This window comes from Panthera onca, chromosome B3 (genome assembly GCF_046562875.1).
Source record: "Panthera onca isolate mPanOnc1 chromosome B3, mPanOnc1 haplotype 2, whole genome shotgun sequence".
Classification (NCBI taxonomy): domain Eukaryota; kingdom Metazoa; phylum Chordata; class Mammalia; order Carnivora; family Felidae; genus Panthera; species Panthera onca.
In genome coordinates this window covers 114,590,931-114,607,155 of record NC_138344.1, presented here as the reverse complement: position 1 = coordinate 114,607,155, position 16,225 = coordinate 114,590,931, and the positions used below count along the sequence as shown (strand labels likewise).

The window sequence follows — 16,225 nt, the reverse complement described above, 5'->3', positions numbered from 1 at the left end:
CAGTTAGAGATGTGTGTTCACACTGCAATCAGAATCACAGTTATGAAGGGTTCTGGATTGCTAATGGGGTGGGGGCAGGGAGCATCAGCCCTCCCAGACAGCATGTTCCCAACTACCACATCCAGGATGCCACCAGCACCTGCCACTGTCCCACCTGGTCAAGGGGGACCCAAAGGGGAAAATGACTCAGAGAACACATCCCATTGGTCTAAAGCAGGTGGTGTTTTATTAATTACAAGGAAGCACAGTACAGAGATAAATAGTTAAGCAGGGCCGACCTAAGCACAACAATGCCCAGTTTCTTCCTCGCAACTGAACTTAACGACTCATTCCTCTTTGTAATTTCACTGTTAGATTCAAAACCACAATCACAAAAAGGAGATGAATTTGTTCCAAACAGTATGAGCCATACACTGTTCTGGGCTCCAATGCCCTTTCCTGAGACAAGCCCAGAGGAGAGAGAAGTTGATCGTACAGGGGAAGAAACAGCACTAGACTCGGGATCAGGACGCCTGGGTTCTCCCCTGGTCCCGTCACCACTCAGGGAGGTCGGCGCTGAGCACCGCATTTCCCATTCTTCCTTTCCATAAAGTGAGGAGGTAGGAGGAGACTATCCCCAAAGTCCCATTCTTCCAACTCTAGCATCTAATGAACCTAGAGTCTCTCTCATCACATACTTGGTTTGGTGTTCAAGAAGTTTTGGTAATAATATCTGGATACTATACTCAAGAATTTTAATCTTCAGGTAAGAATTTTGTATTACCTTACTCCCCCAGGACTTGGGAACAGAATTTGCATTACCAGGTAGAGAACACTCAAAAAATTCTAAAACTGTGGCAGGGAAGTTATGGCTGCATACATTTACATTTACACACATATACACCCAGGAACTTTCTGGAAGGATAGATCCTTGAGCTTGGCTCCAGGTACAGGAAACTAATACAGGTCCAAGAGAAGATAATTCAAGTTCCTACTTTTTGTCTGGCTTATTGGACAAAAGGCACGTGCCCTGTGCCCCACATTTCTCTGGGGTGGAAGCATCTTGATCTTCTGATAAGAAAAAAAAAAATTAGGTGGCCTGTATACACATACTTTCAAGAGCTTTTGGTAGTGAACCAGGAGTCAGGAAAGCAAGAACAGCTATTGATCATGAATGCTAGTAGTTCCAATTAGGACAAGGGCGAAAGGAGGCACTGCATTATTTCAGTCATATGGCTGGTATGGTGTGAAACCACCCAGGGGTAGGTCCTGTAGAGGAAACGACACTCCCAGCAGTACCATCTGTTCCTCTTTGTGTCTGGCATGAGCTATATTTTTAACCTCAGGTGCAACTGAGGTCCACCAGCAAGAGCCCTGTAAGAGCTGCTCTAAAGAGCAGTCTTTCTCAGACCTATATTTAAACCACACTCACAGCCCCTCTCCCTCCCCTTTACCTTGATGGTTGGCTCTCCATTCCAGCCTACCAGAAGCCTCTAAGCAGGTGCACACAGCCCCGGCATGGAATGTTTCATAAGAAAAGGAAAAGCTTCTGAGAACTATAAATTACATTTGATAAGGAATGCTCTGTGGGGTTCATGGTAAAGTTCACTCCATAAAACACAATGACGCAATTTAGAACTGAGACTTCAGGCTGAAAATCCTTTTTTTTTTTTTTTTAAGCAGCAGTACATGTGCACTGAATTTAGGCACTACTGCATCTGTGAACTCCCACTACTGTTTAAAGTTCTGCACTGAAGATTTGGAAACAGTGTTATATTTTTTTTAAACTTATTTATTTGACAGAGACAGAGAAAGTGAGCAGGGGAGGGGCAGAGAGAGAGGCAGAGAGAGAATCCCAAGCAGGCTCCACACTGCCAGTGCAAAGCCCAATGTGGGGCTCAAACCCACGAACCATGAGATCATGACCTGAGCCAAAACCAAGAGTCGAAGCTTAACGGACTGAGCCACCCAGGCACCCCTAGAAACAATGCTATATTCTTACACATAATTCTTCCTTTCATTTTCTTAGTAGCATCTTTTCTGAATTCAGGGCAATATCCTCAACAACAAAGGACCAAAAGGTTCTGCAATAACACTGTTCTTCCCCAAACAAACTGTATAACCAAGTAAAATGTTAACTCTGAAGTAGAAATATGGATGCAGCTTTTAAAATATCTCCCTAAGAGGGGCACCTGGCTGGCTCAGTTGGTAGAGAATACAATTCTTGATCTCAGGGTTGTAAGTTTGAGTCCCACATTGGGCACAGAGATTTTAAAAATCAATCAATCAAATCTTTTAAAAAATAAAATAAAATACCTCCCTAAGAAATGAAAACATATGCCTACACAAAACTTTATGCTAATCGGTGTTCACAGCAACATTTAATAATAACCAGAAAAACAATTCAGATGTCCATTACATTGCTGATGAATGGACAAACAAAATGTGATATACCTATACAACAGATCATTTATCAATAAAGTTCTGATATATGCTAAAACATGGATAAAACTCAACAACATTATGCTAAACGAAAGAAGCCAATTACACATTCTGTTTATGTGAAACGTCCAAACAGGTGAACTGTAGAGAGAAAAGATCAGTGGTGGCTGTGGGCTACAGAGATTGTGAGGAACTGGGCGTGACCACTAATGGAGTTTCTTTTTGGGGTGATAAAAGTGTTCTAAAATTAGAATATGGTGACAGTTGTACAACTCTGTAAATATACTAAAGTCTACTGGATTGTAAACTTTAAATGAGTGAATATTATGATATATAAATTACATCTCCGTAAAGCTGTTTTTAAAAATTATGACAAATGAAATGACCCCTCTGAAAAAAATCGCCTTGAGCAAACCTTAGGAATAATCTAGACAGGGGCATCTGGGTGACTCAGGTGGTTAAGCATCTGACTCTGGATTTCGGCTCAGGTCATGATCTCCTGGTTCTTGAGATCGAGCCTGAGTCAGCCCTAAGCTGACAGCACGGAGCCTGCTTGGGATTTTCTCCTTCTCTCTCTGCGCCTGGCCCCACCCAACACCCCCCCATACGTGTGTGTGCACACATGAGCACGCTCTCTCTCAAAACAAATTATAAAAAAAGAAAGAAAAAAATAGTCTAGACATATGAGAGGCTATTTATTTTTTTAATGTTTCTTTATTTTTTCAAGTTTATTTTTTTTAAGTTTATTTATTTTTGAGAGAGAGCTCACACGTGCAAGCAGGGGAAGGGCCAAGAGAGAGGGGGACCGAGGATCTGCAGCAGACTCCACGCTGACAGCAGTGAGCCCAATGGGTGGCTCGAACTCACGAATCGCTAAGATCATGACCTGAGCTGAAGTTGGATGCTTAACCAACTGAGCCACCCAGGTGCCCCTATTTATTTATTTTGAGAGAGAGGGAATGACAGAATCCCAAGCAGACTAGACTCAAGCTCCATGTCATGAACCTGAGATCATGACCTGAGCTGAAATCAAGAGTAAGCCCCTTAACCAGTTGAGCCACCCAGGTGCCCCCAATGAGAGGCTATTTAAATCACAGCTGATCTATTTGATGGAATATTATAAAGCCATTAAAAATAAAAATAATTATAAAGCCTATATGTCGTTACAGAAAAATATTTATGGTGTAATGCTAACTGGAAAAAACAGAATACAAAATTAAATGCACGCCAGGATTCCCAACTGAAAGAAAAAGCAGAATAGATGGAAATGATGTTTGTGGTAGGATGGTAGAATCACGGTGATTTTTTCTCCCCCTCTATTTTCCAAGCTTTCGGTAATCTTATCCCAGTGTATTAACAATTAAAAAAAAAAAGTAGCCCCAGTCTTCTCCCTGACAGTTTGCCTAGGCTACCACTTAAAATGAATAAGCAAAATCACCTTGTTCTCTTTTTCAAGTTCCCTTTTTAAACTTCCACCCACTTAGTTTATTGAGATCTACTGAGAACAGCCCAAAGAAGGAAGAATGGGATAAATAGTCCTATCCCATTCCCAGAAGCCACTTTCATTTTACTGGCTTTGTCAAAAGCCCAAGCCTAGTCTAGCCAAAAACCTAGCAAAGACAGTCTACACACAGGCCAACTCCATGCTCTGATCTTACACTTCTGTGGGTGAAGGCAAGTCAACGCTGGCAGGAGGTTGGATTTGGAAAGATTAAACTTTCCCCCTCCTTCGGAAAGGATGCTAAGAAAGGGGAGGTTGGGAAAGAGCCCCTATTTATATCTCCTCTCTGAGGTTTTACGTCCAATCTCCAACTACAGGAGAAAAGAATCCTGAGTCACTGAATTTTTCACCACAAAAGATCCTCCTCTTCTGAGTAACAAAGAATTGTCAGTCACCAACTCTGCTGTCTGCAAACCCCTGAGAACCTATTTCTGTCTTCAGGAACCCAAGCTAACTTTCCTCAAACCAAGCAATGGAGCTCTACCAAAAAACAAAAAACCAGTCTAGCACTTGTACACGTGCGTGTGGGAGGGGGAGTATAAGACGGGAGAGTACATTTAAGGGCACACACAGCTATCAGGTAATTTTCAGGATCTACTAACACTGGCGACAGTAACTGGGAACTACATATGTTTCTGCTTGAGAAAAATGCTTCAATAATATCCTGTTTCTGGAGTATTGCATGAATTCTTGGCATGCAGCATTCAGATGTTTCAAGGGTGCTATTTTCCTTTTCTGAGATGTAAGGGCCCAGGAAAGAGAATACATCACAGACAACAGCAGAGCCTGCCTGTGAAACCCGTCCAGTTCTCACTACAGTTGCTACATTTTCTACTGTTGCCATACCAGTACCTTCACAGAGACTCAAGTGTCCCCAAGCCCCGACAGAAGCACAGGTGGCCTTTCACAGCCAAAGTGACCCAGCTCAGCACCACTGGAGGTCTACCAGCAGAGTGGAGACTTCCACACTCAGGTAAGAATCAGAGGATGAGAGAGCAAATGGAGACACCCTGCTGGTTTCTAGGCCAAAGGACTAAAAGGGAAAGAAAAAGGACACCATCAGAGACACACATGAGCACACAAAAAAAGGAAACGTCCACAGGTGCCTGACAGGTTTTACTGCTAAAATCTAAGCCTTATAAGAGGTACCTCTTTCCCCCGCACCTCTACTTTTTCAAATAAAGGTTTTACACAAAGACACGAACTTATAAGCAACTTATAAGGGAACAATGGCTGTTGCCTTGAATCTGAGCCAGAGTGGGAGTGAACAGATCTTGATGCTCAAGGACAGTCACCCCAACGCTGTCCTGAAATTGCTTCACTGGTCTCAGATTCACAGCTGTTAAAAGCTTCAAATAAACACCATCACAAAACCCTCAGCCCCAACCTCAATTTGCATCCTTTACTTCTACCTGTATGAAAACAGCCCTCCCACACTACAGGCATTTTTTTTCTCACTGATCTAGTTTCCAACTTTCCTGCAATGTGGCACCAAAACTTAAGAATGTTAATTTTTTAGGGGTGCCTGGGTGGCTCAGTCAGTTAAGCGTCTGACTCTTGTTTTCGGCTCAGGTCATGAGCTTGGATTCCACATCAGGCTTCGTGCCAACAGCGTGGAGCCTGCTCCGGATTCTCTCTCTCTGCCCCTCCGCTCCCCACGCACTCTCTCCCTCAAAATAAATAAACTTTAAAAATATATATTATTTTTTTAAAAACCATTCCACTCAATGAAATCTCACTATTGTGGAATATGTGGGTGACCCCAAGACTGAAGCCTTCTTGAGGAGAAACCAGGAAAAAGAGTCTCTATTATCATATACGTATTTGTCCTAATGCTTACCCTTAACCCAACTGTCCTAATCCTCAACACTCAAGTCTGCTTTCAAATATGTGTTCTTTCTCCTCTATTTGTTCTTCCTCCTACTACTTAAAGGAATGCCTCTAAACAACAAGACTTTCCTACTGTCCAGGAAGACAGAAGGAGGAAAGTGAATCCCACTGATCAGCTTCAACTAGGAGACCACATGTCACGTCAGGAACTCAGTAAAATGCTTCCTGCGTGGCAATTACACAACCAGTACCGGGGGGGGGGGGGGGGGGGGGGGTGTCTGCTGACATTCAGGCTTCCCGGTGGGCTTTACAGTCCCGGGCTGCCTCTCAGGGGAACTAGAGGGGAAAAAAACGGCATATCCGCTCTCTGGTCTTCCTTCTCAGCCCACAAGCAGTTCTGCTAAAGACTTCACAGTTTCACTGGTTTTAGTACAGAAATGAGTTAGATTAAGTGACTCGGATTTTTTTTAAAGATATCATTCTCTGAGCCCAGACACAGGCACCAGCACAGGTGACCCTGCAACAACACTGGTTTGAACTGTGTGGGTCCACTTCCACACAGATTTTTTGCGGTACAGTATTGTAAATGTTATTTTCTCTTTCTTGTGATTTTCTTTGTAACTTTTTCTCCAGCTTACTTTATTGTACTAATGCAGTATATAATACATGTAACATACAAAACAAGTGTTAATCAACAGCTTATGTTATCAGTAAGGCTTCCTGTCAACAGTAGGCTATGAGCAAAGTTTGAGGGGAGTCAAAGTTATACATAGATTTTCGACTGCATAGGGATCAGTGCTGCTAATCCCGTGTTCTTTAAGAGTCAACTGTAGCAAGCATAGTTATCTGGTTGTCAAAACAGCTAAGGATATGGGAAAAGAGCACGGGAAAACTTTAAAACATAAGGCAAGTTTTTATCAGGAGGACAGAAAAGTACAGAGGGAGTGAAATAATGCTTAGGAGCAATAAACCTGAAATAAGCTCTTACTTTTAAAAAGCCAGATGCCTTATTACCTTCAGAGAGTACCTATGTGTGTATGGAATGGGAGGGTAGCTGTAGAAATCGCTGCCCCGGCAACAGCAAAGGAGGAAATCCCCTGCCAGGAGATGCACCATTACATAAGAGCACAAGTTCAGCCGTCACACAACGGACACCTGCCAGGAAACCAAACAAAGTGCTGAGGTCTCTTCATCTGCCAGCCTGCATCTGTAACACCTCATTCTACCTTTCTTCTTCTTTCTGTTGCCTAAATTCTGGGCTTTGAGAAGGCAGGCCTCAGCAAATAAGATGAACACTGCCATGTGACACTGGGTTTGCTCTCAGGGTTTACACATTTGGGGGTGGGGGGAGGGGGTCAGACCTACTCTGAGCACCCAGGGACCTGATACCCCCCCCCCCCCCGATCTAGCTATAGGTGAGGATTTGTTTCATATGCCCTGTCTACTACAGTATCCAAAAAGCCACTCTGCGGACAGGAAGTCCTATCTATCAGGCTTCATACCAGTAGTCTCCTCTAATTTAACTTACCGGACAGAAGTTCCTTAAGCAGCAAATGGTTGCCAATGAAAATTAACAACATAAATCAAAATACACTGACTTAAAGACCACGAACTCCATGAGGGCATGGCTGGATTCTTACTCACTGCAGTATCTCCAAAACCTAGCACAGTGCCGGGCATACATTCTGTATCACATAAATACTTGTGAATACTGAATGAAGGAATAAATAAGCAAATGATTATTGTGCACATACCATAAATGTGTACCTGGGAGAGTTATGGATGCTCATGATATGAGAAAGAGCCTGAAGAAGTAGTGCTTTGAAAAAGTTCTAGAAATACTCCATTTTTAATTTTACCAAATGGCAAGCAAATTAGAAGCTAACAGTAGAATCTAGCAGTTAAAGTGTGGGCTCTACCATGAGCTACTTTTATGACTCTGGGCAAGTTATTTGTTTGGCTTTGGTCTCAACTGAAAAAAAAAAGGAGGGGGGAACAGTAACAATACCTAGGGGCGCCTAAGTGGCTCAGTCAGTTAAGTGTCTGACTTCGGCTCAGGTCATGATCTCGCGGTCCGTGAGTTCGAGCCCCACGTCAGGCTCTGTGCCGACAACTCAGGGCCTGGAGCCTGTCTCAGATTCTGTGTCTCCCTCTCTGTCTGCCCCTCCCCTACTTGTGCTCTGCCTCTCTCTCTCAAAAATAAACATATATATATACATATATATATAAAACAATATCTACCACAAAAGTCTGTTATTAAATGAGATCAAGAAAGTTCTTGATACAAAGCTTGGTATACAGTCCTCAAGAACTCTTCCTATCGTTGCTGTTATTGTTGTTTTATTAAACACCTCTTTTACGGAGGGGGAGGTAAACCTACTTCCGCTTCTCCACTCAACCAACTGAAAATTTTCATTTCAGGCTGAATCTGCATCTAGCTAAAAATGCAAAGCCCAGAAAATTCAAAACTCAATGCCACGAACATGTCTCTACTAGCCTCCACTAGATGGTGACAATTTGGGTGTGGAATTCCCCAAAGAGAAAAGGTGTGTGCATCCTTCAGACATATGTTTTAAACCAGAGGAATGAAAAGAGCAAGAAATGAATTCACCACTGCTGAGGATGGAAAGACACTTCGTACTCCTACCGCTGCAGATCTCGAAAGGGAGTAAATGCCTCCTCCAGTTAAGTGAATTGGGTAGTTTCACTGCACCTCTGCACAGAGCTGACACAAGCCCAGTTAGCAAGAGCAACAAAGCCCTGCGAGCCGCCTGCCACAGAGAGTACGTTCTGTGGGAACAGCAGTATCAGGCCTCTGGGCCAAGACATGAACTTCCCCCTAGCCAGCCAAAGACTTGATTGTGACTCCTCTTTCCTCCCGAGTCTTGTGGTCCCACCTCACCCCCACCCCATGCTAACCTCGTTACAGGTAACTTTCCAATTCAACAGCCCCACAGCCGGACGACGCGGGAGAGTCAGACCTCCACCAATATCTGGAGTCCCCAAAAGCCAGGAGTAAGAAAGCAAGTCTACATATATAAACAGGAAGTGGTTTCGGTGAGTCTCAGCCCGGATAATAAGTAAAGTTTTTGAGATTAAAGACCAGACGAGGCGCGGAGGCTCCAGAAAGCTCCGATGCTCCCACACACGGGCTCCAAGATTTCCTCAGGAAATCCACCGTCGCCAAGCCAACCCTGCCCGGCGCAGGACCGGCGGATTTGGTCGGCCCGAGGGGAAAATAACAGCAATAAGAAAGAGGGCCTCCGCCTACCTTCTCTCCCGCGACCCGCAAAGTGTGGTCTCCGCCCTGACTCCCGGGCAGGGAGCACGACCCCCACGGCGGGCGAGGCCAGGCGGCGCGCCCCGGTCCCGGCCACCAGCTCGCAGCCGAAGACCGGCAGTCCGGTCCTCCTCCTGGCCTCGGCGCAGCCCACGCCGCCGCCGGGTCAGCCTCCCCGGTGGCCCTCCCGGCCCCTCGCGCGGCCGTCCGGGTGACAGCGGGGCCAGCGCACACAGCAGCAGACGCCGGGCGGCCGGCCGGGGCTCCCCGACGTCCCTCCAGAGCAGTGCGCACCAGCCCGGCGCCCCTGACAGCCCGCGGGGCGCGCCAGTGACACAATGCCTGGCCCCGCCGCCCCCGGGCCGCAGTGACAACTCACCCGGGGAACGGCACCGCGACCTCCGCGAGGGGGGCGCTCGAAGCTTCCGCAGCGCCGGGATCCGCTCTGCCGCCTGCGCGCGCCCGTAACCCTCTCGGGTCTAGGCGAGGCCCTGCGTGCCTGGTCTGGCTGGCGCTGGCCCGCGCTGCGGGAGAAGGCGGTGGGAGGCTGGGGGCGACGCTGTCGCCGGCTTAGGAGAATGGAACGCGGTGGCGACGGCAGTGGCGGCGGCGGTAGCTCCCGCGTCACTGGCCCAGCTGTACCGCGCGGGCGGGGGAGGACCGCGGAGTGCGGGGGGAGGGGAAGGGGCGGGCAAGGGGCGGGGTCAGGCGCGCACGCAACAAGCGCCGGCGTCGCGCCGCCGGGACCGCCCCGCTGGGAGGCCCTGCAGATCGACCGCTGCCAGCACGCACGCGCCGCCGGAGGGGCCGCACGCCCCGCGGGAGGCGAGCCTGGAGCCGTGACGCGGGGAGGCGGGCGCGGGGGACTGCTTAAAGGGACAGTCACGCCTACTGCGCTGGAGTGGCCGAGGCCGTGGTACCGACCTAGCCTGCGCCGCGTTTGCAGTGCGCTCTCCAATTCTTTTACTATCATTATTTTGTAGATATTTGGGATGTTACTAGGATTATTGGATTACTATTATTTGCAAATAATTTGCTCTCAGGTTCACAGGGCACTTTCCACGCACGTTGGTTGCCTTGTTAGGTCTTGAATCGCTTGCCAGACCTAGGGCTGATGCAGATCATTATCTCCCTATTCAGAAGTGCTTCCCAGACTGTGTAGCGTAGATGAACAAGCTCCAAGTTGTCCCGGGGTTGGGGGCGGGGGGTGGGGGTGGGAGCTTGAAAAATGCAGATTCGGGATAGTCTCCAGCCATTCTGATTAAGTAAAGCTAGGATCGGATTCTGGGATCTATTTTAAGAAGCATTCCGAAGTGATTTCTCAGCATACTGAAAGCACTCAATGGATCTCAAGGTTGAGAAAACAGTGGTTAAAAGCAAGAATTGGCAGAGTCAGGGCTAGGACCCTGTCATACTCCTAACTTTGTTTCCCATCCTGAGCCTTGCCCCTTTGGGCTGTTTTCCAGCATATACTATGCCAACAGTTTGTGCACTGTATCACTACATCATTTGTTGGTGATCTCACTGCAACCCTGGGAGATAAGTCCTCTGTTTGGGTGTTTACAGGGCTTGTGGCCCGTTCATGGCCAAGATGGTGACTTACTGTCTTTGTGCCCCAGGGCCTCATGCAGTGCCTGTTCAGAGATGCTCGCTGGCTCAATAAATGTTGCAGCTCTCCTACCTGAGAATTCAGGCTCCAGCTGCAGATTGGGTCAGGCAAGCCCTTTCTCCCAGATGCCCTTTGGACAGGATACTCCCCCCACAGGACCTCTCAGCAAACCTAGTTCTAGTAGGTGCTCTGAGAAGATGCTGTGAATTAACAGGGCAAGTCCTTGAGGTAGCTCAAACCAGACAAGCAGAGTGTTCCTCACCACCCCATGCACAGGCACCCATCCCCAAGGGAACCCTCCCCTTCTAGGCCCCGCAGAACCTGTGACTGTAGCTACCTTTTCCATTATGTCTGTCCTTGCTCTGCCTTCTTTCTCTCTTGCCTTCCTGCTGGACATCCCTCCCTTCCTCCTCATTTTCCCTCTCTACTGGGGTTGCCCTACCCAGACCACCAGGGGGGTTGAAAAGCAAGTATTAGCTTGGCCTGGATCTGCAACAGAGCTCAGCAACCCTGTGTGGGCTGCAAGTACACACCAGGCACACCCAAGGCCCAGGAAGGGGACAAGGGAAAGGGTGGAGGAAGAATTAGAGAAGACAAATGGAGAGGAAAAAAAGGTGGGCAGATTATCTACAAAGGCAGCTTGGTGTAACGGAAGATGGATTAGGCCAGCCATCAGATCCCCTGGCTTTTGGCCACTAACCAGCTCAGTGACTTCATGCAAGACTCACCACCTCTCACACTGTAAAATGGCTCCTAGACCCTCTGCAGATCTGTAACTCACTTCTTAAAAATCGTCCCCTGGGTGCCCCCAGTGTCCACAGAATGAAATCAAACTCCCAAGCAAGGACTGTGTCCAGGGCTCTCCACAATCTGTCCCAAGTCTTCTCCATCCTTCCATACACCCTACATACCCCTTCTGTGCCTCAAACATGCTACCTACTTCACATCTCAGAACTTGTGCTCTCACTATTCCCTGGGCCTGGAATGTCCTTCCCACGTACCCTTGCCACCTTTGCTCTCCTTCTTCCATTCTATGGCATCTTGGACAAGCCTCAGTTTAGCATGTATTTCTTTCTGCTTTCTATTACAGGATGCGGGGTGAATCCCTTTTCTTCCTTTGTAAATGCTGGCTCCCCAGCCTCTCCTCTCCCACATTTCCCCTCCTGCTTGAGGCTCCACAGGCCTCCTACAGAACTGAGCAAAAGCCTCTTTACATTCTGCTGTGGGTCTTACTCATCTTACCTGCAACATTGGGGTGGTATTTCACAGCCTAGGTTAAACATTATTATGCCATTGAAAAGATAATTCTTAAAATGAGGGTTAAGAATAATTTAGATTTACAGGCTCTGTGCTGAGCATAAAGTGTGCTTAAGACTCTCTCTCTGTCTCTGTCTCTGTCTCCCCCTCTGCCCCGCTGCCCCACTTGTGCACTCTCTCTCTCCAAAATTTAAAAAAAAAAAATTTTTTTTTAAATAATACAGGCTTAGAAAAAAAAGAATAATTTAGACTTAGAGATTCTAATGTGGAAGAACCCTTTTTTTAAGTCAAAAATTGTCTTAGGGGCACCTGGGTGGCTCAGTCCATTAAGTATTAAACTCTGGATTTCGGCTCAGGTCATGACTGACCTTACCTTAGTGAGAACCAGCCCTGTGTATTGGGTTCATTGCTGAGCATGGAGCCTGCTTGGGATTCTCTTTCTCTCTCTCTCTCTCTCTCTCTCTGCCCCACCCCCGCTTGCTCTTTTTCTCTCTCTCAAAATAAATAAGCCCCCAAAAATATTGTTTTCAAATTTTGTGTTTTCTTAATTCAACAGCTTTATTGAGACACAGTTCACATACCATACAATTACAGTTTAAATGTATAATTATGTATTTAAAGTATATAATTCAATGGGTTTTAGTGCATTTACAGAGTTGTGCAACCATTACCACAATCAACATTTTCATGATCCCAAAAAGAAACTCTATACCCATTAGCAGTCACTCCCCACCTCTACCCTGCAACCAATAAGCTACGTTCTTTACCCATAGATTTACCTCTTCCAGACATTTTATATAAATGGTATTATATAATACGTGGTCTTCAGAATTAATTGTTTGTATCTTACACCTACCATAATGACTTCTAGGACCAGAGCTAATTTTTTATTTTCATTTATTTATCTAGACCCTGTCTTGTTCTAAAAGGACTTAAAGTGGCTCTTTGAGCTGGTAGTGTTCCTGGGTCCTTCCAGATTTCCAGTACAAATCCTAATACTCTAAGCCTAGGTACTGGAAGATGGCTCGGAGTTGGACCCAGGTTGGTGGTGAGTAGTCAATTGTCCCAGTTTGGCTGGGGCCCAGAGGGCCCGTGGGACTTGGGACCTCCGGGCTAAAACTAGGAGAGTCCTCCTGTCAAATCGAGAGGAGTTGGTCACTCCTGTGGTATGAGTCAGAGGGCATGGTTTTCTTCCTTTTCCAGGAATGTGACTAGGAGCTTGTGCTTTTACCACTTAAAGGGCAGGAAGTAAAGGAGAGGAAAAAGTTGGGAATTAGTACTTGGGATCTGTGTTGCTATCGTCATCTGTTTAACAGCAGGAATGACAGCTACTGTTAATTGAGCACTTACTGTGTGCTAGGTACTTAGTAGGGAAGACTTTATTCATGTAGCCATTAATTTTGACAACAACCCTCCAAATTAACATTTCACACAGGAGGAAACAGCCTCAGAAGACATTTTTGTAACATCAAATACTACATAGGGGCGTCAGGGTGGCTCAGTCCGTTGGGCGTCCGACTTCAGCTCAGGCCATGATCTCACAGTCCGTGGGTTCAAGCTCCACGTTGGGCTCTGGGCTGACAGCTGGGAGCCTGGAGCCTGCTTCAGATTCTGTGTGTCCCTCTCTCTCTGCCCCTCCCCTGCTCATGCTCTGTCTCTCTGTCTCAAAAATAAATAAAAACATTTAAAAAAAACTACATAGCATGTATGTTGCAAAACAAGAATTCATTTGTGTTTGTTCCTAAAGTTATACTTTTCCAAATACATCATATATGGCCCCTCCTACCCTCAATAAAAATAGCAAATAATAACACAAATCGTCCTTACATATCTCTTGATCTTCTTGAAAATGCTTTCTTGCATACCAGCTCATTTTATCTACACAACATCCCCATAAAATGAGACATTATTAATGCCGTACTTTCACCTATAAGGAAGTTGAGACACGGAGCAGATTACTGGTTTGTCTGACCTCACACAGGAGTTAGCATGGGGTTTCTTTTTTTTTTTTTTTTTAAGTTTATTTAATTTTGAGAGAGAGAGACAGAGAGAGGGGCAGAGAGAGAAGGAGACAGAGGATCCAAAGAGGGATCCATAAGGATAGCAAAGAGCCCCATTCGAGGCTGAAACTCACAAACTGTGAGATGATGATCTGAGCCGAAATCGGACGCTTAACTAAGCCACCCAGGTGCCCTGAGGTTTTCTTGTTTTGATGCAAGATCCCTTGGGCAGATTTCAAAGCCCCATGACAGTAAGTAAGAAAACCCACTTGACCCCAGAGCATGAGGATGTCTTCACAGAAAGTCAGAGTCCAAGATGGGTGGGCCAGGCAGTGCTGAACCAGCAGCGTTGAGGGGCAGCTCCCAGCCTGAGGAGGATCATCCGCTCAGGTGGTTGGTCTGAATACGCAGGCCTCTGCCAGTACCTTTCCTCTGTTATGTTAGCAGCCTGTGACCCCTGACAAGTCAGGAATCTTTGAGAGCCAGGCTCGGTGACCCAGGTCCTGTTGGCCTCTAGTCAGGGGGGTTTTGCAGAGGTCAGAGGTCAGAGCAGGGCTGCTCAGAACAGCAACTACGATTCCCTGCCTGCCCCAACCCTGAGCCCAGCCCTGGAAAATGTACACCTGAGGCAGCATGCACCTGATGCAGCCCAGTCCATGAGCGTGTGTGAGAGGGTGACCCAGCCCCTCCTGCTTTTCTGAAGCACTGACAAGTCTTTGACATTTTTATCTCTGATGCAAACCAGGTAAACTGGGGGAAAGTGTTAGCCCCGTTTTACATTCCAGGAAAAGCCCAGGTAGCAAAGGGAGTGTTTACCTGCTATGTCTTCAGAGGAGAACTGCCCCAATCCTCCCTCCACAGGTTCCAGTTGCCCTGTTTCCTTGTTTCTACTTTCTGCCCTTTGCCCAAGGGCTGGCAGTGACTCTGGGAGTCAACCTGCTGGGAAGAAGGAAGGCACTCGGGGCAGCCCAAGGTCTGACGCTCTTGCAGACACAGACCCCACCCACATTGCTCCGGGTCACTTGACCCAGCATTCCCTTGACGGCTTTCTTCCTCAAAGCTGCCCTGGGCGTCAGTTTCAGGTGACTTAATGGTGGATTGGCTCCGCTTAGCTCTGAGCTGCAGGTGGGTGGAGGAATGGAGGGCCCCCCTCATTCAGACTGTCTGAAGAGGCAGAGGGCTTCTGCAGGGCTGCAGAAGTTCTGGTAGCCACTGCTAATTTACGTCCCAATGTCTGTCTGGCACTACGCTCACGACTTTACATACATGACGTCATTTAATCTTTGCGGTAACCTGGTGAAGTCGGTATTAATACTATTATCTCCATTTTACAGGTGAGGAAACTGAGGTACAGAGAGATTAAAGATAAGACCAAGGCCACAGTTACTAAGTATCGGGGCAAGGCCTACCTACCTCTTAGAGAATCCAACCGCAATTTGCACTGCAAAAGACAAATGCGATTTTTAAAGGGAAATCACTGTCGGTTACCTGCAGTGCTGAAGCCTGCTTGTACTGTGTTTCAAGAACCAAGTGTAAAATTGCCAAGATTTTTGTGACTCAGCTGTTAAATATGGGTTTTAATAAAAATTAAATTATATATGGAAAATTAAATAAATTGTATTTTTTAAGTTTGTTTATTTACTTTGAGGGAGAGAAAGCATGAGCAGAGTAGGGGCGGAGAGAGGGAGACAGAATCCCAAGCAGGCTCCACACTGTCAGCACAGAGCCCGATGCAGGGCTCGAACCCATAAACCGTAAGATCATGACCTGAGCCGAAACCAAGAGTCAGATGCTCAAATGACTGAGCCACCCTGGCACCCCGGTAAATTGTATTTTTTAAGTAATAAGTACTCAAATCTTATCACTTCCCAACTATTTTACTATATTGTATCCTTATCAAATAATGTTTTCGAGCTTATTTACATCTATTATACATGATGGGAGTGCTGTATATAATAGTACTTAACATCTCTTCCCAGCTCCACGTTCAATAACATTTCATTGACAGCTTGAAATCAGACATGGTGGAATTTTTTACATCACAGAAATTAGCAAATGCTACAAACTAGACCCCAACTCACAGAACAAGTTGTTAAACATTTAACAACACCTGTGTCTGTAGAAGTCACCGTGTGGGAATAGAGAATCCAGCACTGGTGGCCCAGTGCTAGATAAACTCACCAACAAAGCCAGTAGGGTGAGGGTAGGGAGCCTGTGGGTACCTCTAGGAGACAGCCAGACCCCAGAGATTCTCCATTTAACAGGGAAGGTGGGTGAAAAATATTTAATACTCTAAAAGGGAGTCAGTTCCATCTGCCATCTGCCCC

General features: G+C 46.5%; 1 protein-coding gene across 2 annotated transcripts in view; it reads right to left on the bottom strand.

The window, feature by feature from the left end:
• Positions 1-9,707, bottom strand: part of SUSD6 (sushi domain containing 6) — a 96,083-nt gene extending 86,376 nt beyond the window's left edge. The window contains exon 1 of one of the 2 annotated variants that reach the window (XM_078448086.2): positions 9,412-9,707. The gene's annotated coding sequence lies outside the window, so the exon portion shown is untranslated. The other variant, XM_078448087.2, reaches the window with a different exon arrangement.
• Positions 9,708-16,225: the final 6,518 nt, after the last annotated feature.